The 25215-nt window shown below is 37.0% G+C and overlaps 1 protein-coding gene across 1 annotated transcript in view; it reads left to right on the top strand.

Annotated features, from left to right (window-relative positions):
* The first annotated feature begins 406 nt into the window (after positions 1-406).
* Positions 407-25215, top strand: part of LOC137274533 (protocadherin gamma-A3-like) — a 39186-nt gene continuing 14377 nt past the window's right edge. The window contains exon 1 of the mRNA XM_067807774.1: positions 407-629. The gene's annotated coding sequence lies outside the window, so the exon portion shown is untranslated. The remainder of the gene's footprint in view (positions 630-25215) is intronic.

Below are 25215 nucleotides of genomic sequence, written 5' to 3'. Positions count from 1 at the left end.
TTAAGCCCGGGTTCCGTTTTGATAGGCAGGTGACATGTACAAGGAAAACTATATAGAAACTGAACAAGGAAATGTTAGGTTTGTAAAATCATCGTGACAAACTGCAGTTGTTTATTAAATCACAATAACATGAACTGCATCGTGCATATGACAAGTATACTTCACCATACTCAGACCAATCAATAGCGTTTGCCAGTCAGCGGAATCTATTTCTGTGCAGTTGGGTACAGGGTGCACAGCGCTCTACCGCAAACCCACAAAGCTTGTAAGAAAAAGGTGGAACGTGATTGGCTGAGGGGCGGAGCTACGACGGGTGATTGACGTTTCAACGGGATAGGCGTGAGGGGGTCTTATCCCCAAACAGTCGGAAGCGGTGAGGACTGACTCTGCGTCAAATCCGATCTTCGTGGCACGGATACAGGATCGAACGTAGTGTAGTAGGATATTGTGCTGTGTCTCTTATGGGATTAGACTTTATCGAGGCTGGACGCTACGGAGTGACACTATCAGTGGAATACACTGCACAGTGGCAGTGACAGTTGCACGTGTGGACTGTGTCGTCGACTTGTATATTTCAGCACGTGGAGTACATGCAGGACTCCAGTGACAGTTTGGTTGGAGCGTGAACGGTAAGTTGATAGTGGCGACAAATTTGGATTAAATCCCTGCGCGCAAAGGGGAGAGCGGCTGTTGCATTCTGACACCGAGTTGCTAATCAGCGTTTTGTTTTTACACTTAATTAACTAGATGACGAGATTAGTTAGCTAATGTAAGCTAACGTGAGAAATATCCGAAGGCTTTTTGATAGCTGCTTATCAATACTCATCAAAGAAATGATTCGATCTAGCATCAATGAATGTACAAGGGGTATGATAAGACAAATTTTATTAAAAGGTGTTAATATAATATGCCTTAAGCAATTTATTTGAATGAAGACATGTAATCCATTTTAATCGTCGCTTGTGAGAGCCAAATAGAAAATACTTGTTTTTCTTAACCAAATTTATCGTATTCAACACAACCGCTTTATGTCACAACGGTTAATTGTTGATTTCAATCAAAAATCGTGGTTGTAGTTTTCACCACTAGTTTACTTTAAAAGATATCATCTTGAACTCCGTTCTAAAGAAAGATATACCACTGGTTTGGTAACTGAACTCTCAATGGATCCTTTGACTTATGTCTTATCAGGAGCAACTTTCTACACAGAGCAGCAATTTACGTAAAAACATGTTGTATATGAAATGTGACACGCTGATCTGACAGGTCTTATACCCATGAAAAATATTTAGAAATATAAACAGAGATGCTACTGTAAGATTATTTGGTAAAACAAACAACCCTGAATGCAAGGTCTGTGCGGAGGCCAAATGCTAGTCTGAACATCTCTACAAGTAAGCTTGTGGGAAAGAGATGATAGGTGGACCTGAAAGGTATTCTTTGACAGGAATATATAGTATATTCTTGAAGTTATGAATAAAAATATATGATGCGAGTTGAGAGTTTGACTTTTTGGTCTTGAAGGGTGTGGTTTTGTTTGTGTTTTGGTCAGAGATATTTGGTTTGGGAAAGGAAGTATCTTCAGATTTGGGCATTTTGAGAGATAAATCGGATTGGTTGGGTCGGGGATGAGGGTGAGGGGTGGAGAACAGTTGTAAGGGTATATGGGTAAAGAGAAATAGGAACATCAAAAAAAAGATTGGTGTGAGACAAGGAGTGGCAGCATCAGGTTATAAGAGACAGAACATGTAGGTGAAGGAGGTTTCGGAAGCATTGTAATGAGAGATGATGTAGGGATCATGTGAAAATGCACATGGTGAGTTATGAATATGCTCCAGGTTCCTTTAAGGCATCATTTGTTGAAAGTTTTGGAGGAAGTTTTGAGGAAATACCGAAAGTATTTGTAGAAAGGTGTGTGGATGGGATGCCAGAACTATGAGGAAAAGTGATTTGAGAAAGAGGATATCACTGTTGGATGTGAAAATATTTTGCAAAGGCAGGGTGACAATGTTTGAGGAAGACTGCACAGAATGTTATATCAAAGTGAGTGAGTTAAGGTTTATCCCACACTCAAGAATATTCCAGCTGTATAAATAATTGAGTCTGGACCAGACATTCCAATGATCAACAAGATGAGCATCAATATGCGCAATTAGGAATTGATGTTTCCAGGTATTGGCTACGGATTCAGGAAATGGTTGTGAGAAAGTGTTAGGAGAGACAACTCAGAATGTTATGTTAAGGTATAAGTTAGAGATTGTTAAAATGATTGTAGGAAGAGTGTTAAGAGAGACAACCCAGAATGGTATGTCAGAGTATAAGGTAGAGGTTGAGGAAATGGTTGTGGGAAAGTGTTATGAGAGATGCTTCAGAATGTTGTGTCTGAGTATAAGGTAGAGGGTTGAGGAAATGATTGTAGGAAAGTGTTAAGAGAGACGCCTCCGAATGTTCTGTCTTAGTATGACGTAGAGGTTGAGGAGATGGTTGTTGGAAAGTGTTAAGAGAGACGCCTCCGAATGTTCTGTCTGAGTATAAGGTAGAGGTTGAGGAAATGGTTGTAAGAAAGTGTTAAGAGAGATGCCTCAGAATGTTCTGTCTGAGTATAAGGTAGAGGGTTGAGGAAATGGGTGTAGGAAAGTGTTAAGAGAGATGCCTCTGAATGTTCTGTCTGAGTATAAGGTAGAGGGTTGGGGAAATGATTGTAGGAAAGTGTTAAGAGAGACGCCTCAGAATGTTCTGTCTTAGTATGACGTAGAGGTTGAGGAAATGGTTGTAGGAAAGTGTTAAGAGAGACGCCTCTGAATGTTCTGTCTGAGTATAAGGTAGAGGGTTGAGGAAATGATTGTAGGAAAGTGTTAAGAGAGACGCCTCAGAATGTTCTGTCTTAGTATGACGTAGAGGTTGAGGAAATGGTTGTAGGAAAGTGTTAAGAGAGACGCCTCTGAATGTTCTGTCTGAGTATAAGGTAGAGGGTTGAGGAAATGATTGTAGGAAAGTGTTAAGAGAGACGCCTCAGAATGTTCTGTCTTAGTATGACGTAGAGGTTGAGGAAATGGTTGTTGGAAAGTGTTAAGAGAGACGCCTCTGAATGTTCTGTCTGAGTATAAGGTAGAGGGTTGAGGAAATGATTGTGGGAAAGTGTTATGAGAGATGCCTCAGAGTGTTGTGAAAATGGTCATACCAGGAGGAACATGTTAGAGACTGTACAGAATGTGAGGTCAAAGTATTTAGTAGGGATTAAGAAGATGGTTGTGGGAAAGCTTCAGGGGAAGACTGTAAGGTGTTTGTAATGTGAAAGGATCAGTAGAAACAAAAGGGTCTTTCTGAGGAATTAGTTATGAAGTTAATCTTATAGTGTTTTAGTGGAAGTAAGGGAATATAGTTTTACTGCTCACTGTGCAATAATCTAACTCTATCACAGCAATACATGGAAAGTGAGTGAGTGACAGGTGTTGTTTTACCCCACCCACGTTGTGCAGTTATCTTGAATCTTCGACAGTTTTAAATGTGTTTGCTATATATACCTTGTGAAGATCGATTTAGGACTGCCACCACAGAGCAGGAGTGTGGCATTAAGCAACAAACAAACAGAATTTCTTTGTCCATATTCAACAATATTCTATCTCTACCTCAGCTTTACATTGAAAGTGAGTGCGTTGATGTAACTTTACTTACACATTCAGCAATATTTGAGCTATTTCATAATAGTATCAGAACTAGATTATGGTGATACACTTTTTTTCAATAAATGCCTTCAAGCTTGTTATGGAAGACTCAATCCTCTGAGGTTTGGGGTTAATACTCTCTTCTGTCTAGAGGGCCCATATGATAGGAAATCCTTTACATGTAACCACAACATGTAACTTGGTGTAACCCAATCTTACATTAATCCATATCATATGCTTAAGTGCTCTGAGTGAACATTAATCATGTTACAGATATTTAGTGTTGTGTTATCAAATTGGGCTTTAACCTGTATTTGAGCTTAGCACCATGTTGAAGGTGATTGTATTTGGTTGCCTTTATTCACATGTTGGACTCAAATATGAAGGGTTGGTCAAAGCATGGTTTGCAAAACATGATGTCTGTTCATATCTAATGCCTCATGCAAACAACAATCAATATACATATATATATTTCTGATGAACAAAGACCTTATAGGATAATAAAACAAATTTTCACAATTTCATTATATTCATTAGTGTAATTTCTGAAATAGTTTAGTTCCAAATACTGGAAAACACATCACAACACTTTCACCATCAGCTCGTCAGAAATTTAAATCTTTGCTTTTAGAACCATAGGTCTTTTGAAAACTTCACATTTCCAACTCTTCAAACCTCATGCATGTCATATTCTCGTGTTTGGTTTTTTCATGTAGATCCTCAAAGTTATTCTGTAACAATGAAAGGTTCATTGCAAACACATTTTGAAGGTCATCGATTGGTTCAACAATGTCACATATTGATTTCCAATGCTCACCGAACAAAGGTTTATATTTTAATGTCTTCATATATGTATATTTCACAAAGCCAATGTGTCCATTGCATGTGTGTAGAAACAAGGAAGGCAAAAGGCAGGGAAGTATATTTAGTCATGCTATGGTGCTGTGTCATGCATCGCTGACAACATGTGTGGGAAGTGAAATGTACACTCAGATAGGTGATGTTGTTGGTTTCACGGCTCCTCTGATTGATATGTTTTGAATCACTGAAATAACTTCTATGTTTGCTTTCCTAGAAAAACAGTGTAACTTTTGAAATATGCTTCTACAGATATGCTGTATCTGTTTTTTTTCAGAAAAAAAATCGTTAAATCAGGACTAGCTTCCTTGACATTTTCTCAGCATCAGTGAAATGAACATCAATTTGCAAGACTGCTGAGAATATGAAATAACTTGCATAATATAAATTCTTGTCAAGCCATCAAGATAATGTAACACATGAGCTTCCATTTAAATAACAAAAATATCAAATGATTTGAAATTTTAAGATTATATGTTCCATGGAGGACTCAGGTTCATGCACATAAATCAAAGAATGAAGGAACATGAAATGCATGCCAAAGAGTATGTAGGTTTAATTAGAAATGTCACAATTTTGAAAGGTATGTACGAATATTAGTGTGTATGCATTACACAAGTTAGCACCACAGGAACATAATGTATAGCACTGGGAGCAAGCCATTTCAGGTGTTTGTATAAGGGTTCGACATATGTTTCAGTTTACTCTCAACTATTTGGATGAAGCCTTACATCAATAACAGATGTTTTTTTTGTTTGACTCTTTTCTCATTTTCAAAAGCTGTCAAGAAATGTCTTTACCTTTCCTGAAATTGAAATTGTCAAGTGCACATGATTGGGTATCTGTAATTTTGTAACATGTGTGAAAATGATTTAAATTTTCATACTTTTTTCAGTTGTAATTCATACAAATTTAAAGGTAATCTAAAGAATAAATTGTTTGGGAGTCAAACATTCATTCTTAAATTCTTGATTAGAGTATAGAACTCTTTTCATTAATCACCAGGAATGCCTGAAGTTAGCAAACATGTACTATATCAAAGCCTTATAATGTGATGATCAAAGCTTGTGTTTATGTTGCTTTAAAACATTTAAAAATTAGTTTTAATTTCATTTGTTGCAATCCTTAAACACAAATTTTTCAACAAATTCAATTTGATCTCTAATTTCATCCATGTGGCATACAGCAAATTCTAACAAATTTGTCCATAATATCCCATGTGTGACAATTATCTCTCAATAACACAAAAAACATCCAGATTTCTGTTTGAACATTACAATCCCGCATTTTGTATCTCCACTCAAGGAACTCATTAAGATCACCTAGGAAATGGATTTTTAGCCCAAGCACCAAGAAGGTTTTAATTATTGATAATTATGTGTAATGTTACTTTGAGGATCAGTCAGGCAAGAACCTTTCCTCTGGCAGAAACCCAGGAGATTCCAATGCATACAAGCTTCAAGGATACTGGACAAGTCGGGATAAAACTTTGGCAAATTGATTTGGTAGACTTAAGGGAATTTACATGCAGACAAAGGAATTTAGGAATATTTGTTCAGTAATTTATTAAGGAGCTCTGGCAACAGGTATAGAACCTATTTCAATATTTTTGCTTTTATGCTGTTATGGGTATTTTTTGTCTTATATTAAAAAACTGTGCGAAAACAATTACTGGTTTAAAGAAGATGTTTCATTGTTGGTAATCTTTGTACATTACCACTTCACTTGAACTGGAGACTGGCAATTGCTTCCTTTTACTAGATGAAGATTGAATTTGCTTAAATGATGGACTCATGTAATTAAATTTAGTTTGTGTTTATTTTTTAAGGAAATTTGACAGCTAAGGAAAATTTATGATGGAATGAAAATTTATTACATTCCCATGTGGTAGAGTTGTCAGAGCTTTCTGGTATAAGTCATAACAGAAAAACTTGAAGACCATTAGCATTAATAACCAACCAGGCATTAGTCGTCGTTCAAAGCAAATGTCTGTTTGATGGTCTTTTTATGAGAAGAGACACCTTTCACCATAATGTCTCTCCAACTACCGTCAGTTTGTTAAGAATTACAGGTAGTTGTTGGTCAGTTATTGGTCAATAAAAATCTTCAGATCTGGAAAGTCATAAACTTCAGAGGTCAGCCAGTTCTATCACTTCTCCCCAAAGTCATCAGCCCTCTTTGAGACTTGTGGTCATTCGTTCTATAGCTGTAATTGACAAGCACCTGTGTGGCGGAAATCAAAGGACATGTCAAATTGTAACAAAACTTATTCTAATGGTGTTTTGTGTTTGGCACGTGAGAACCATCCAAGTGTAAAAATGTCTAAGGTCAAGAGCAGTCTTCTGGAAAACGTTGTCTCTTGTAAGAAACAAAACTTTGAAATTGTTTCTTTACTTGCTTTGACATGTCATAATTTGATATGCACACAATAGGCATGTGAACACTGATGAAATATATTGCAGTTTCTGTAAATGACAGCTTCAGGCATATGTATACCGAAAAATGACAGGTGACCTTTTCACCTGTCATTTTCTTGTCAGTGTTTGAAATGGACAAGACGGCAGTAGCCCTGTTTAATTGACTTTTGTCCCTCCAAGGAATTCTGTCATTTGTCTTGAAATTCTTCAAACTGAGTCAAGCAGAAAAGTGAGGAGGGGAGTTCCAATTTGCAGTGACTTCAGGAAAATCTGAAAATTTTTGATGAATGTTTTGCTTCTGGAATTTGAAACAGGCAGTATGGAATGATATGCAATTAATTTTGAATATAAGTGACAAAACTTTGATCATATCCTCAATGATAAGAATTTTTTGTGTATGCAACTATATTGTCAGCATGTGTTTTAAATCACTGTTCAACTCTGGTGACACCAGATCTTCCTGAAAAGATGGCATATCCTTCCCAACAGAGATATACATCACAAACAATTGCCAGGGAAATATATTGTTCGCCTGTACAGCAGCGGAAAATATGATACAAATCATCTGAATGCATTTGATTATTCATAATCAGGAAATTTTCCCATGCACCGACTACAAAACCTTCAGAAAACCTCTTCATAGCCCTGATTTTATCTCAAATGGAAATCCAAAACCTACGCAACAGTTGCAGGATGTTTACTGAAATTGCCACATGAGGAACATACTCTATGGTCCCTTGATTCGTCTGTGTTGTGTGGAAAAAGGATGGTTATATTCCTTTGACATCCTGGCTTACATAAGGGGGGCAACTCTTTGAGTGAAGCTGCGTCACTTTGCTTTCCTTGTAAAGTTTGAGTTTGATGCAGATATGAATACTACCAAGATTAAAGTTCAGAGCAAAAACTATTTTTACCCAACAAGATGGTAAAAAGTCCAATTTGTCATGTAAAAAACAGCACAGGTTTCACATTAGCTTCATCATTGGTTCATCAGAGGATAAAACATTAGACTTACACATTGTCTATGAAAGTTCTATTTCAGTAATAAATTTCTCTGTTCAAATGAATAGGGAAATGCAAGAAAGAAATCTGACACTGATTTCATATGGTGACAAGAAGGCTGGAAGGTATGTCTAAGTATAGCATCCAGACTGGCTGACTAAGTTCAGAACAGATTAAACCCCCCCCCCCACCACCACAGGTCAGGGCACTGGCCAAGCATAGATGCATATGTAAACATATAGCTAGAACACTAAAATAAGTTCCTGAGATTCCTCATGGTCAGCGGAACATGATCCCCTGGAAGCCATATATCCATCTCAGATCTCCTTTCCCTCCTCCAACAAGTCTTCGGCCTCTTTATACCCCTGACATCTAAGCATCTTACAAACTGGTCAAGTTACATGTCTAGATCCGTTGTGAGTCCACTTGAAAAAAGTTAAAACAGCAAATGCTTCCTCAGAATATTATTCTAGCATGGCAGCAACAAAACAATCATTATCTTAAACCTGCTTATACACTAGTGGTAATTAACCGTGCAATACAATCAAAGCCCCAAAAGACTTAGCCGGAATGGTTGGGAAAGGCAGACTTTGGCACCAAGACAGGAATGTTTGTGTTGCAATATGTATTTTTGGAAGGCTATATCCTCTAGGAACATTTTAGGATAAATGGATCGAGAGGTAGCTTTGAAGTCTTTTCAAATACGCCATCTGCCTGGGTTCACGATGTTCTAATAGCTTTGTAACGCCTATAATAATAATAAGCGTGTTTTGGCTCTAAAGTAAAAAGGAAATTGTGAAATGCCATTTGGTATACATTTTGGATGGAATCAAAGAATTGGTATCTCGATGTTTCTGCTGGGTATAGAAATGAATACATTTCACTGTTGAGCAAGTTTCAAAAGGATATACAGATTTGTTTTTAGGCTCTTTTTGTTTGTATATGATTGTTGCATATGGGAAGACCTACCCTCCGAGGCATCTGTGGCCCCGATGTTCAGAGTCTTTTGGAATGGTGTTCACAGTGTAGTTTGTGATTCTTTGAACATCTCTGAGCTCGCAACATCAATACTAGGCAGCAGAATCTGATTTCACTACAGTTGTTAGGCAAGACTGACTATTTGATGTGATCTATGTTCTCAGAAGAAATACTACCTACAATATTTTAAAAATCAGGTTTTCATTAAAACATTATAGATTACATTCACAAAATTAAGCTCATTAAGGAATATGTGTTGTTAATTTTCATAATTACACTGCAAGTTGCTGAATTAAGCCTTGCGCTACATTTACCAACTATTCTACTATTCTAGTCTGCTACGAAAGTGATAAATTTGAGCTGGTGTGGTGCAAATGTGATAAACAGGATTCAATACTCGCATTTAATTTAATTATTTTAAGAAACATTCCTACAGTAAAGCTACATATATATGAAATTAGAATGTTCTTCACATCAGTGCCTTTAATCATGGTCAGCATAGTCAGTTTTTTCCTCTAAGTATAAAAGTTTTGAAATTGATCCTGTTAACTCATGTCTGAAATAGACACCACATGGTAGGGACATATTTAAGTGTTACTGCTGTATTAATGAGAAATTGATCATATCTGATGTTCATAGCCACTTTGAGTACATTAGGAACCCTAGGGTCTGTTTTGCCACCGATTTCTCCCAAATTACCTCTTGTCCATTTCCAGTCAGTTTTTCATGGCCACCACTGATCAGTTATAAGAGTGGAGGACATTTCACAGCTGTCGGTCAAATCAAAAGCTACTTTTCATTTTTATATATAGCAAACTTTCTGAACCATAAACTAGTCCTAGTGTGAGGCAGTACTTATCATAAAAACCTGCTGTGAATATTCGCCAGCATGATAGCTCATTTTCATTCCTTCAATTCACGGTTCAATGTCTCCATAGGTGAAATTGACAATGGTTCATATCACGTCTATAGCATGTGTCACGGGGTAAAGGTGACAGGGTCTGATTTCACATGTTGTCAAGCTTTTCGAATTTAATGTAGACATCACAAGATGTAAAACTCATCGTCATGTGTTTCCACATGACAAGTTAATGTGATACATCATCGTAGAAGATGTTTATAGTAAATGTTAATATGTTCTTGCTTAAAGTAATATGAGGTATTTGGGGCATACAATCAAAATATCATTCTACAACCCTGCTTTGATTGCTTTTGAAATCGGGATAATATCGATTCATTGGAAACTCATGATAATATCAAAATATCCTGCAAAGATTATTTATGACATCAGCATATCAGGAACAAGGCATTAGATGACCTTACAGAAATTCACTCGCATAACATTCTTTACACGAGAAACATATGTCGGAATAAGAAATAATTGTACATATTAATCCTTAGGGTGTATCATTGAAAAGTCAAATTTAAAAACATCTTATCATACACATTCATGAAAAGGAGTGACAGGTCTCAAATCATTTACCATTTATCAGATTTATGCAAATGAAATGCGGCCATTTCCCTCAAACCGTGATGCCATGAATGTTGTTTGTTGTTCAGCAACTGGTACTGTATGTGACCAAAACTTCCCTGTATAATGAAAGGGCACAAGATTCCAGTGGTTAAACAACAGAATTGCAAGGGAAACTTCTATTTCCTGCTAAGATGAGTTTGGTTTTACGCTGCGTTTAGCAATATTCCAGCAACATCCGAGTAGGGCAACGCCAGAAATCAGCTTTACACTTTGCACCCATGTGGAGAATCAAACCTGCATCTTCAGGGTGACAAGCGACAGCTTTGACCATTAGGCCACCCCACCATCCCAGATGAGTAGATTTGATTTGACCATTAGGCCACCCCACCATCCCAGATGAGTAGATTCAGGGGTTTAAAAAACTACAGGTAAACTGGTTCAGATTATTAATCCATTATATGGTTGACCGATATCAGACCAGTGTGTGAAGCTTTTTCATGAACAGTCGAACACTGGGCGCATGAAGTCAATCATCCATATTGCTGGATTCTTTCTACCATAAACAGAATGTTAAGAGATAAAAATGCATGGCTTCAAAAGCTGCAATGAACCCATTTTCAGTTAGCTTAGCCACCACAAGCTGCACTGAAACAGTGCCAACAAAAACAACATTGGTCCATTAAGTTGTGTCTTCCTTGTGACCTACAGTGCTCCAAGACAAATATTTTGGAACGCTGTTGGTCACACCCTCCAAGTGCCTGGTGTTATACTTTGACCAACTTTATGACTGGAACAACATTTGCTGAAGTTTATGGTTGTCATAAATTACTGAGAAAGTTTCATCTATGATGGAGACAAACCAATAAGACCACCATGGATGCCTGTCCTATTCCATACCAACACCCCCATTAGTCAGATGTGTGGAAATTGTTGTATGGACATACATCTCTTAGTCTTTTCAGGATCCACTGATCCTCTCGTTTGAATCATATATTTTTATGCTGTATGCATGGATGAAGTAATCTGTTTGAATTGTTTTGTGGAATTGACCTGCATCCCACTAATGGTGGGTGGGTGGGTGGGTGGGTGTTTGGGTGGGTGAGTGAGTGGGTGAGTGAGTGGGTGAGTGGGTGAGTGAGTGAGTGAGTGAGTGAGTGAGTGAGTGAGTGAGTGAGTGAGTGAGTGAGTGAGTGAGTGAGTGAGTGAGTGGTTTTACTCTGTTTGTACCAATAGCCCAGCAATAGCATGGGCGGGGGACAACAGTAATGGGTTTCACATATATAGCCCATGTGGGAAATTGAACCTGGGTCTTGAGCGTGATGAGCAAATGCTTTATCCACTATACTGTCACACCATTCCTCTAAAGAAAGGGAAAGAGACCATATTGACATGATACAATGAGTACACTGTTACAATGCAATGTCATAATTCCTCTGGAAATACGAATCCCAGTTTTGAACGAAATATGTTGTTTTCAAAAATTTGCCCATCATGTCACTAAGCCTGGAGACCTGGGTGAATCTCGGACTGATGTCAACACTAAATGATTCTTTGTGATTTACACTGAAATTGATTTTGCTGAAATTAAGATGTCAAACTGTGATGTGACAGAAATACTGTTCAATGCTGTGTAAAACTTCAGCTCACTCACACAGCTTGACACAGCTTTCGTTTCCCCGTCACAACGGACGACAGTACCATTGGGAATATTGGTATTGTCCTGCCTGATGACTGAGCCACAGTAGGGATAGATAGTTAGTTCATGATGTCTATAACATCTACTGCACACCTTCAAAATAATAACATTTGTTGTCATCAGTTACTGCATGTTCACAGACACAAACAAACCTGGCTTTATGAATTCCATTATATCAGCAAATGTAATGAAAAAATGTAGTCATTATTAACATGAGCTTGCATAAAACTATTTCAAATTTATCATCAGGACATTATGTTAGGGAGAGAATGCTGCTTCAGGGCCTTTGTGAAGTATATCTGTGAGGGTATGCAGTACGGAGTGCCGCTGCTGTTAACAGTTATGATGTGTGGAGAATGTGACACATAGAACTGGCTCCCACTGTGTCTGAGCCATATGTGAACAAGCCCACTCAACCATATATATGCTTTCACAGGAGTAGTTCAACGCATAAGGAACTTTAGGGATATGACCATATCCATGAGGTCTTCCTGTTTTCCATTAACATAGCACATATCAATCTTTATGTGAGCTTGTACAAACAAAGATTGACCCATGCCTTCACTTCCAGTATTTGGCCATATTGCATATAGGGAATAGGAGGTCACCAAGGAAGATGTCTTGGTCCTATTCTATTCTTTATGATGTTCCTTTTATTCCAAGCTGAGCATCAGTGGACTGTATCTCTTAATGTTTGGTCTGTTTTATTGTGAAGCATTTAATGGACAAGAGTCGTGCTTGTATTTAGCATCTGTTTAGCTCACAGTGTGTTGTCAATTTCAACAAAGGAGGTTCTTGACAGTTTCCGTGGGTCATTGTTACACTGACACACCACATGTTGTGCAACATTTCCTTCAAACTGTGGGGGTATTAAGAAAAAGATCATCTCTCATGGGGTACCTGCACTTGAAGTGTGCTTTTTGTGTTCTCGAAGTGTGACGCTCACGCTATACACCTGTCACAGCAGTACCTACCTACTAACACTGTTTACTTTTGTGTCTTCCTCTCAGTTATTGGAGTTCAGGGTTGAATGCACTGCACTGAACTGGAAAATAGTGCATCATTATTTATTAAATTTGTACATATTTTAATCAATAACTTCCATCCATTAAACTTTCATATAGTTTTCAATTAATATTCCAGTTATAACCATATGTACTACAATTGTACCGAATGGGGAAAGTAGTGATTCATGATTTATTATATGTGTACACATTTTAATCAAGATCTCTATGCATTTAACTGTCATGAATTATTCGTTTAGATAACACTTGTAAATTTCATTATATATCTTTTAAATTTCAATTTTATACTCTGTAGTAGATCTAAATGAAGACTTGCAAGTTATATCACTCAGTCATTATTCCTTCATGAGGTTTTTCAAGGTTTACATGGGTTTCATGTGATACGCCTTGCATGGACAATTCCAGTGGTTGATCAGACATTACATTTTTGATAAATCTAGAATTCAGAAATTTTCACTTCTTTACAGAGGCAGCACTTGTAACACTTGTTCAAATGGAAATATGATATAATTCTGAATTTATCCTAAATTTGTTCATGATGATGATGATGTCATGATGAGCTTACTGATACAGAACATATTTTTCTAAAGAATGGTAACTGTGTATCAATGTTTGATTAACATACCAACAAAATTGTGTAAATATTTTTTAACCAGCCAACCTGTGGTGATTGAAGAAAAAGTATAAAAAATATATATATCATCTGACGGGTGCAAAAAATACTTAGAGCAAGTAAAATAAGATTTGACTTCAGGTGAACAGTTTCTGAACTGATCCATTTCCCCCAGTGGTATGACAGTTACTAAACCCATTCCTATCATAGAAACATTGATCTGTATCTTTTTCTACCTTCTTTCATTCAGCCATGACACATTACAAGTGACATACAGTGCCTTCACATCGGAACTCCTTTTAAAATCTCTTTGTGATTCTTAGATTTAAATGGACATCATGCCAAGAAGTTAGAGAATAATTCTGAAAGGCAGTAATCCTTAGCATAGTAAGATAAGTATGCTGAGACGTACACTGATATAAGTTGAAGGTTACTGAGTCCTAACAGATTGGGAATGAACACGATATCAATGCCCTGACAAACAACATGTGTTTATGTTCCATCCCTGTCACCGTCTTGACTGACAGCTATGAACATCTACAAAGATGGGAACATAGCATTGTGAGGGTATCCCAACTGTCCTTTATTGGTCGATAACATGATAACATTCCGGTATGCTCTAGTGGCCAGAGCCTTTGAATACTGATATCTTTCATCTCTGGATGGCAATGTAGAAATTATATCAAGGAGGAATTGATAATCTGATATCATCCACTTAGTCTTTTTCACGTCCTGTTTAAAACATCTGTTATATGTTCTTGAAGTGGAGTGTTATTACCATAGAAATCTGTCTTCTTTGTTAATAGTGATGAGTATCAAGATGCTATTTGGCGTATTTTAGCAGTTTAAATATGGGCTTGATAGCAAGCTGCAATCAGTCAACTGAATTATGTTTATGTTGAAGATAATATTTAACATGAACAACACAGATTGGTTCTTGTTTATGCCCTACTCATTGGTGATAACTTTTCTGGACATTCCACTGTCCTGATTTAAAAAAATACATCTTCCGTTCTTGAAAAAACAGATGATTTTTTTTTTCAAAGTATTTGGAAAGCTGTTTCTGAAATATTGATATTCATGTTTCACTAAGCCATGGGGTTGTAGTTTTCTCCTGTCTGATCCAAGGGGAATTATATTTTCATTTGGCCAAGAAACTTAAGGTTGTCATTAAAGTCAACCAAAGTGGATTTGGTGGTGATTAGCTAGTTGTGGAGATAGTTGCTCAGAATTTTAGTTGCTTGTTTCTCTAGTAAGGGTTTCATTGTTTACAAGTCATTGACTGACAACCTGATGCTTGCTGCAGCATTTATCCATTGATACTGCTAGTTCTTGGGGCATAACTGTATGCAGAAGTTATAGTTCTAGAAACTTCACCTCCTTGATGAAGGAAGGCAGAATAAGAGTCTAAGCTACTTCATATGGAAGTAAAACATGTTAGTCCCCAACTCTCCCAATGTTACATTACATTTATGATCACAGTCACCTGATGAAATACTATGAATCATTAATAACAAAAGTATCTATTTTAGCAGGCTCCCTTCAAGTCTGATGTGGAATTTTACTGTAAATGACATCGACTCTTGATTATTATCTTGAACAATGTAACCTTCCTGTTCATCATTTGAAAAAAAACAACACTTTTCCTGAAGTTTACCTGCAGACTGTTTTTTTTTTTCTTTTTTTTTTGAATGACATATCTGATAGCCAGGGCGTTTCCTTTGGCAGAACAAACAAGCTTTCACTCCCAATTTAATTGGGAAAGACTATCCAGCTAATCATTCCAGAGACTAAGTGCAATGTATGAGCTGTAGATATCAGTGTTTATACAACAGGCAGGTCAGGAACATGCTTCATGATGGGAACCGTGACAGGGTTATGATTGGCAATTACAAGAATGACAGGTCACAGACATTGATTGATGATGTTATTTACGAGGTATCCTGCTACCAGTGATAAAGGTAGGGTGAGATGAAATATGTTGGGTGAAATTGACAATGGTTGAAATAGAGTGATATACACTGGTGGTTGGTGTCTTGTCAATTTCATGTGGGTGGTGCAGGGTATACACAAATATTTTCTTTGGAGAACAAGTATCCATTTTCAAATATAAACAATCTATTTTTTGCTGTATGATTTATGAGTGTTACCTTTTGACCTCTTAATGAATGAAACTGATTCAAAAATAGAACATGAGCAGAGAATTGCAAAAATATATTAATCTATTTTACATTTTACTTTTCAAAACATTGTAGCTGCCTGTTGGATCTGTTTTTATGGCATGTGTCATTAACAGACGTACACTATTACAATTATCATGATATTGACATCATCTGGATCATTAAAACAGTGTAGGGGCTTAAAGGTTAATCAAACAGACTGTAGAGGAGAAATGTGTGCTTGAAAAACTTTCACATGAGTGTCAAATGTGTTAAGTTACAAGCCAAACCAAATTCAATTTACAAGGTAAACTGAGCCTTGCAAAGATACATTAACTAAATATTATGCTTTCTAAAGCACACAAGTCTTGAAAAGAAATTTAAAACTTTTTTCAATTTGTGTAAATAACTAACCCTTTTTCCTCCTTGTGTAATAAAATGACAAACCTCTTTCGCTTATCATCAACATCTTTTCCAGAAAGCAGAAAAAACAATCAATCTTTTTAAATTTTGTTTCGCCATTTGAAAATTGAAAATTTGCTCAAGCAAAGCAAGATGTTTGCCTAAGAAAGTGAGTTAAGCATTGCCACTTGAGCTCAGCTGTATCCATTACCGTCTGAAAAGCATATTTAGTTAATACAAGCCTAACATATGTTATAGATGCTATTTTGACCCCTAAGCTGGTATGATGTTCAGTGCTTGTGAAAGTCATTCAAGCGGAACTGTCTCTTCCACGTCACTTTCAACTGTAGGTGATAAATTACTGTGTACAAACAAGAGTTGAAAGTTTAGGAACATGAAATGAGGATAGATTCGGCAGAGATCTTGTGTAGAGATCGGATTGCAAAGAAAATGGCAAGTGCACATGAGATTTGGGAGATAGTACTTGGTTCATTACTACAGAGGTTTTACGCTGATGTTTGATTTTCGTCTAAGACACTTGGGAGTGTTTTTTACCATTAAAGTAATCCTTGAAGTGTTGAGAGGGAGGTGAAAAAAGTCTTGGACCACCTGGCTGATGTAGCTTAACGAGACTGAATAATGAAACACTTTACTTGAGAGAGAGGGGAATGATTGGCATTGTTTTACGTGTTGGATTACCTCGTGGAACTATAATGGATTTCAGTTGCTTTGGTCAGTGGCAACTCGGTTTGATAACTGATAGAGTTTTAGATAGGAACGTTTGTTGTTGTCAGAGTGAGGAAACTGATGGTAATGAGTATTGTGAGATGAATAATGATGATGATGATGATGATGATGATGATGATGATGATGATGATGATGATGATGTGGTGGTGGTGGTGGTGGTGGTGGTGATGATGATGATGATGATGATGATGATGATGTGGTGATGATGATGATGATGATGATGATGATGATGATGATGATGATGTGGTGATGATGGTGATGATGATGATGATGATGATGTGGTGATGATGATGATGATGATGATGTGGTGATGGTGATGATGATGATGTGGTGGTGGTGATGATGATGATGATGATGATGATGATGGTGATGATGTGGTGGTGGTGGTGGTGGTGGTGATGATGATGATGATGATGATGATGATGATGGTGGTGATGATGATGATGATGTGGTGGTGGTGATGATGATGATGATGATGATGATGATGATGTGGTGGTGGTGGTGGTGGTGGTGATGATGATGATGATGATGATGATGATGATGATGATGATGATGATGGCGATAATGTTTTACAAATGCATATGTCAGTGTGACAATAAGATGATGAAATATGGACTGATTATATTATAGTTCCCATTTTGAGAAATGGTTGAGAACAAGCATCTAAACATTGATATGGTCATTATTTTCAAATTTGATTTCTGAGTTAAACCAAAGTAGTTAACTGATTGTACAAATTTTTAAAAACACTTTTATGCTCTGCATAATTTCGTAACTCTTTGAACTCCCCACCCTAATCAATTTCATATCATGGAAACAACATGGTCAAGTCCAGCATGTATACAAACAGGCCCATGCTTCTTGACTATCAGCTCCTCAGATGTGCTCGTGTTGTCAATCACTAGATTGTCATGTACAGATTCCGTTATTTACTGACCATCAGGATTTTCCTTAAAGCTGGAATAATTGATGCGTGCATTAAACAATATGCAAACAAACATATCTTAACCCAATTCTGTATTATAATCATTGCAACAAGATGATGAGGTAACAATCAGATATTTGACAGTCAGGTGACCAGGCGCAGCTTCAATTAGCATCATATTCAGTGTACATTACTGAACTAAATAAAATAGGCATGCAGATGTATATTTCAAATTTATTGCTGATATGACCATATGCACTCATGACTGCCTCCCACAGTCTGCTTTCCACTCAGTGATGGGGTTGATTTCTGGCAAGATGGATATTTCTTGAAAAGTGTACACTGTGCAGTTTTTTGTCATCACTGTATGTAATATCCTTTATCTCCAGAATGACTTGTTTAAACTTTAGATATATCATCTCACGTGCAGCGAACTTCATTTATTAATCATCATGACATTTCATGATTTGGTTACAACTGGCAAGAACTGTAGGTATTACTAGTGACTAGCTGTGAACTCTAATTATCTTTGTAAGACACTACATCATCTTTTACACAGATATGAGCATAATTATTATTTGATGTATTGCATAAACATCATTTCAAATGTTACCATGGTTACGGTCAATATAACTACCATCCCTCCAGGAATATTGAAGAACTTGCCTGTGAAAGTATTTCTTACAGATGTGAAAACTTAAAGCTTTTATGGAAAATTTTGAAGAAATTGAAAAGGATATCATCAAGGATATCTCACTGACATGACAGACTGTCAATATTTTTGACAGGGCATTCAGCTTCTACTCCTTTGAGATTATACTGGGAAATCATTTTTAATGAGTGACTCTTATTTTCGAATTATTTTTTTAAGGGAATGACGGTGATACGATGGCATGAGTGAGTGTGTGTTTTTGATATGTGCACAGGGAGAAATCAGTCAAAAAATAACAGCAATAAGAAGATGATAAAAGTCTTGCTCTGTTAATATCTCAGTAGAAATGAGGACATTGGACTCATACCATGTTGTGTATTACAGCTCTTATAGTGAAGATTTTAACAACGTTCATCCATAAGGGACATGAACATACTCATCTGTATCAAAAGTATTTAACTTTTTTCCTTGACAAGTATTGACAGAATCCTGAGAGATGCAAAGTCGGATATGTTTTTTTAAAAAAAAAAGTCACTATTTCCCAGTTTGTTAAATTCTCCAGTTTACACATGTCAGAGTTAATGCAGACGTACGGATCTTGAAAACTGGAGTGTTCTGGTTGTCGAGCACAGAAAAAGTGAACTGAATCTGTGACTATTTGATTTTTTTACTGTGTTTTAACTCTATCATTATAAGGCATTTATCAAATTGGGGAATGTTCATATTGTATTGCTTCAGGTTTGGGTGGTGGGGGTGGGGGTGGGGTTGGGGGTGAGGGAAAGAGATTATGTGTTTTTAAAAAACACCTCTGTGTGCGTGCGTGCGTGCGTGCGTGCGTGCGTGCGTGCGTGCGTGCGTGCGTGCGTGCGTGCGTGCGTGCGTGCGTGCGTGTGTGTCATCCATTTTGTTCATAAGGGGGTCTTCAATTTTGTGCACATACAATAAATAATACATAAATATTACATACACTTACTTTATGCATAAATGCCCCATAGAATATCTTCTTACTTGAACACCACATTAATTAGGCTGTCAAGCATAACATTACTGATAATAGTCTGTCATACAGACCCTGAAGCAAATATATCCAAGAACGCCCATGCAAGTCTAGAACATGTGGCAAGTCTAGATTTCATTAGCTTCAGGAAAATGGAGAATTTCATTATATTACTTGTCTTTAATTGTGAAATTTTTTCAGCAAAATATGTTCATTTCAGAGACTAGTTGTTAGTCTGTACTGATACTGAACCTAATAATAGTGTCTACTTGCACCAAGTGCATGTAAAAATTTCAAATGCATTACTCACCAATACTTCTTGTCACAACAATGATCTGCGAAGTGGGACAAATTATATGTAGCACATTACCATATCTCTTAGTCACTATGTTCCACATAATTTGTCATAATTTGGCTTCATCCAACTGTGTGTACATCAATGGTCCTTTCACATTTTACAGCTAAATATTTGTAATGTAAGTGAAATTAAGAAGTATATCAAGGCATATAAATATATATCCTTGTGTTATGGGCATTCTGATACTCAAGTTTTTATATATCAATATATCAATACATATACCCTTGTGTTATTGGTCTTGAGATGTTTAAGTTATTTCATGAACAACTGTAAAACATGTCACGAAGTTATTTTAGACAACCTTATCTTAAACACAAGTCATCAGCTGAGTGTTTACAATGTCTTTATGACTCAGCCTTCCTCATAATAGTGAGAGTAAATGCTGATGTGCAAAAATATATGATGCTGAAAACGTATAATCAGATTATATTTAGAAGTTTATGAATTTATGGAACCTGAGTGCAAACTGGTTTGTGTAATCAGGTTTTAATGTCATCGCGCACATAGTATGTTATTTTCATTAAGTTCCTTAGATTGAACCCTGCATCAGAAGACTGGCCATGTGATAGACAAACTGAAAGTGACGCTGTAGGCGCTACATATGTGGCAACACCAAGAGCATGGTTGTAGTGTTGTCGCAGAGCAGGGACCATTATTTGGCCACATTTGACTTTTTAACCCATGATCAATGAATCCTGCATGAGGCAGGGATGCAACTCTAAATTGCAAATTGCAGTACCTTGGTCTATATTCTGCTGTTTCCTAGCAACAAAGATGTTATTATATTCATGATATATACTGTCATATAGGAAAAGGAAAATATGCATGGGTATTTCATGCTGGCAAGAGTGAGTTTAGTTTAGCAATATTCCAGCAATATCACAGCAAGCGACATCAGAAATGGCTTCACACATTGTACCCATGTAGGGAACTGAACTCACAAGTTTACTCACACAGTATGACGATAGCATGAGCTGAAGTGAAATGGTTAAAATTATTAATCGCTTGCAGAACATGCTTGTATGAACTGAGCTGTGATAAAGGTAGGGATTTATGCAGAAGCCTTAGTTATGATAACATTAAGTATAGTGGCAGAGGAGCTGGGCTTGAGACTCTGCCGAAGATCCATGTAAGCCTTCCAGTTTCAGGTGTCTCTAGGAGAGGTTGATTTATGGCTGTATAAGCAAACCTACACATCAGTCAGCTGTTTGTGAAATGTGATCAGTCTAGTGTCTATTTCACATGAATGCACCGTTCACCTAATCATCACAGGCTGAATTTATACATGTAGATTATTCTTGATCTATATCATTTGGTTAAATATAGTTTAATACCCAGGCATGATCCCTAGCTACAGCGTGGATCAATGTGTGTACCCCTCCTGGTAACGTGAGACTTGAAATTGACAAGTGTTATGAGTGACGAGTTCGAAATCAACAAAGTTTTTAGTAATGGTTGGTTTGATTTTCTGAGACAGGAACAACATCTTAATCTAGGGGATTCCTTTTTGGGAGATATAATTGTGTGGAATATTAGGTTTTACGAAAATGATCCTTGTAGAGTTCAGATATGATTTTGATAATTTAGTTATTATATTCCTTGGTGATGGTTGCTTAGTTTCACAGGTGCCAGTTCAGGATAAAGACTGAGTCAGTCACATGTCATTTGATATACCGCCACAGACTGAACCAAGATAGGAAGATGAATGAGAAAATGTAGGTACAATCTCCGTCCATGACTGATTTCTTACTCATTCTTTAACTGATATGCTTGATCACAATTGATCACAGCCACATATCATATGTCCATTTGTGTGTCAGTGTTGTTTGCACCTGTATCATATTAGAATGTATGGTAATAATTCAGCTTTACTGATGAAGTATTGGGTGACAACCAGTCAGTATGAATGTCTTTGAGCAAGATTTTGGTTATATGGTGCTTTGATCACCAAGTGGTGAATGGGGATGATCCTTTATTGTCTGGTGCCAATAAGACATCAGTGTCTCATGAAAATGTCTTATTTGAAACTGAGACATAATTCTTGTTTCGATAATATTGATGATGAGGAGGACGACAATTATGGTCATCATCATCATCATCATCATCATCATCATCATCATCATCATCATCATCACAGTTGACAGATAAATATGATGAATCTAATTTTCTAAGCTTCCATCGTTTGCCTGAGTCTAAAATAGCTTGTGTGCCAGTGGGATGAAAACCCTGATACAACATGTAGACATAGTTCACTTCCAGCAACATCAGCGTCAGTAAGATGCTGACAAGGATACTCAGGATGAAATGAGGATTATCATTTAATAATTACCCAGCATATATAAGGGAGGCAGTTTTTAAAGTTAGTTGTTGATTTCTAGATGGATCATTAAACTAAGTGTACTTAAAGAATGTAGTCTTGTTGTTTGAAAAGCATGTAGATGAGTATCACAACAATGATCTACTTAATGTGCTAAGTCAGCAGTTTACTGAGTCATCTGTGAAGTATGGTGATATATCTTCTTCGTTGTGAAAGATCAGAGATGCTGGACACATTTTTGTAAGAGTCTCAGAACCCAAAGTGTCAATAAAACATATCTGTATCAACATGCTGATAATGAAACACTGGAGGTTGCCAGTAACATAGCTTGACTATGCACATTATCGTAGGTATCCCATGTACACAGCATGTCCCACCGAGTCAGCCAGGCAGAATGAAATTAACGTTTAATGACCCATTAGACATCATCTGACATTGTCATGTCTCAAAACATGTCTATATCATTTGAAGATATGTGCGTTATTTGTCATAGCTCATGAAGATGTGTCTAGCATTAGTCCTGGGATAGTAAGTCTTGAAAAGTGTCGTGAGAAATTGATCTCAAGGTTAAATGAAAATGTCTGAGGTCAGGTGAGGCATAAGAAGGATGACTATGGCATAAAAGTTTAACACAGTATTATCAATAGTTTGTGGTGACATAGTCACAACTGTTTTAGCTTGGAGCTTTTATAACGCCTGGCTGTTTGAGATTCATATTGATAAACAGTGTTTGCATGTTGACATATTGGATGTTTCATTGTTGTGACTGAACAAGGACCTACACATTCATCTCATATTCATTTGTCTGTTAACTGGATGTGAGGTATAGGCATACCCTCTACGTGACACAGGCTTATACAGAACTGGTTTTGTTTTTTTTCACATTTTTAAGTAAGTTTCACCAATAAAGCAATTTTCAAGAATAAGAAACAGGTAAATTGATGGCAAAAACGAAACTGGTAGTGTGAGTAAGTTTTTTAACAAGTGTAGGCACTTTCTGGCCAGCAATATTTGTAACCTTTTCTCTAGTCTCCTCCTCATGAATGACCATAAGGTTCTGTACTATAATCTGTTTGTTTGACATGTCATTTACTTTACACAATTTAAGAACACTTTCATAAGCTCAGAGAATTCTGTTGTGGATTCTGAACTATTGTGACAATGACGATGACGATGACGATGATGATATGTCCACAGATCAAAACCTCATCAGTACCATGTATACTTATAGAGGTGATGAAGACACACAAAAGGATGTCCACTGACTGAGATAATAATAGCATTACAACTCAACAGATCAGAGTACAGTCATATCACATTTTCAGCTCCCTGAGGAGTGTACATCTGACCCTTTTTAGATTCAGTGAATTAGATAATGGTTTCCCTACACTAAAGAATCATTGAATAGAAAGTCATATAAGAAATTCCAAGAAATAAATTCTTTTCATCTCACTATAACTATTATACAACCATTATCACATAAATTTTCCCAAACCCTCTTTGATAATATCTTTTCATAATGCATGTACCTTGAAACAAAGATGTTATCTGCCCAGTGACTAAAGAGTCACAGTTGCAGTCAGTGACTCGGAAAACTACAACATGAGATGATTGTGAAAAGTGCCTGCAGTCACTGCAGATATACTAAATAGTATCTTGTATCCATTCAATTGGGGGCTTATTTATCCTTTTGTAAAACTGAACAAATACTAACATTCCTAACTAATGGAAATCCAATAATTAGTTCCTGTATCTCAGAATACTGCATTGGGTTTTATTATTGTGATGTAGAGATGGGATGTATAATACATAGGACAATATCTATGTATTGTAACAACCCAGGGTGTTGTAATTGCTTTGGCTATTGTGCTGTGTTGACAGATGGGCTCATTGATACAAAGCATAAAGAGATAAATGGAAGGGAAAGTATCTCTTTACAAAGGACTTACCTGGATTAATTAATACAGGTGTGCATGATTAATCTACACCTGAGGATATTTACCTTAGATGCGCACACTTTGGTCACAGGTTTACAGCGATCAGAAAAGATATTTAGGTGAAAATACTGCTTTGCATTTTTGTTTTGTTGAATTTGCAAGATGGTTTGGAAATTAAAGCAGTTCACTAATGTGATGCTAACTGAGATGATATTGCTTTTGAACACCCTATAAATATATCATTTATGATGGAAGACGTTTATGTAAGAATTAAATTAATTAGATTTTCAAACTTTCTTGTACAGTTTTAATTGCATTAGTAATGCAGTATGTTTGACTGCTAAATCAATGGTGCATCATTAGATTTACTCATTCTCTCAATTAGTATTAAATATATATTTCCATCATCTGGAGTTTGAAGTTCCTTTCAGACCTCGTCTTTCTGGCGGGTACTCTTGTTTCTCAAGGGAAAGGTTAATATATTCTGTATGGCTCCATGTGTCTTATCTAACACATATCTGTGTCACTTGTCTGTGTTTTGCAGACATGATCCTAATCTGTGAGGTGTAGTTCTTGTATTGTCTGTGTTACACCCACTTCCTCTGTTACTTAACATCTTCCATGTGTGCACCTAACTCTTTCTGTCTCCCACATCCCAAGCATGTTCTGTGTGGCCGTCACCACAGACCCTCACCCCCTTCATATCTCACCCATGAGACCCCCTACCCACAGCCCCTCACCCCTTCACATTTCACCCCAGAGACCTCCTACCCTCAGACCCTCACTCCTTAATATCGCACCCCTGAGACACTGCACCCTCAGACCCTCACCCCTTAATATCGCACCCCAGAGATCCTCTACCCTTAGACCCTCACACCTTCATAATCTCACCCATGAGACCCTCAGACCCTCACCCTTCATAATCTCGCCCCAGAGACCCTCCACCCTCATACCCTCTCTCCTTCATATCTCAATGCTGAGACCCTCTACCCT

Source organism: Haliotis asinina, chromosome 2 (assembly GCF_037392515.1).
Source record: "Haliotis asinina isolate JCU_RB_2024 chromosome 2, JCU_Hal_asi_v2, whole genome shotgun sequence".
In the NCBI taxonomy this organism is placed as follows: Eukaryota; Metazoa; Mollusca; class Gastropoda; order Lepetellida; family Haliotidae; genus Haliotis; species Haliotis asinina.
This window is presented reverse-complemented; position numbering and strand designations above follow the sequence as displayed.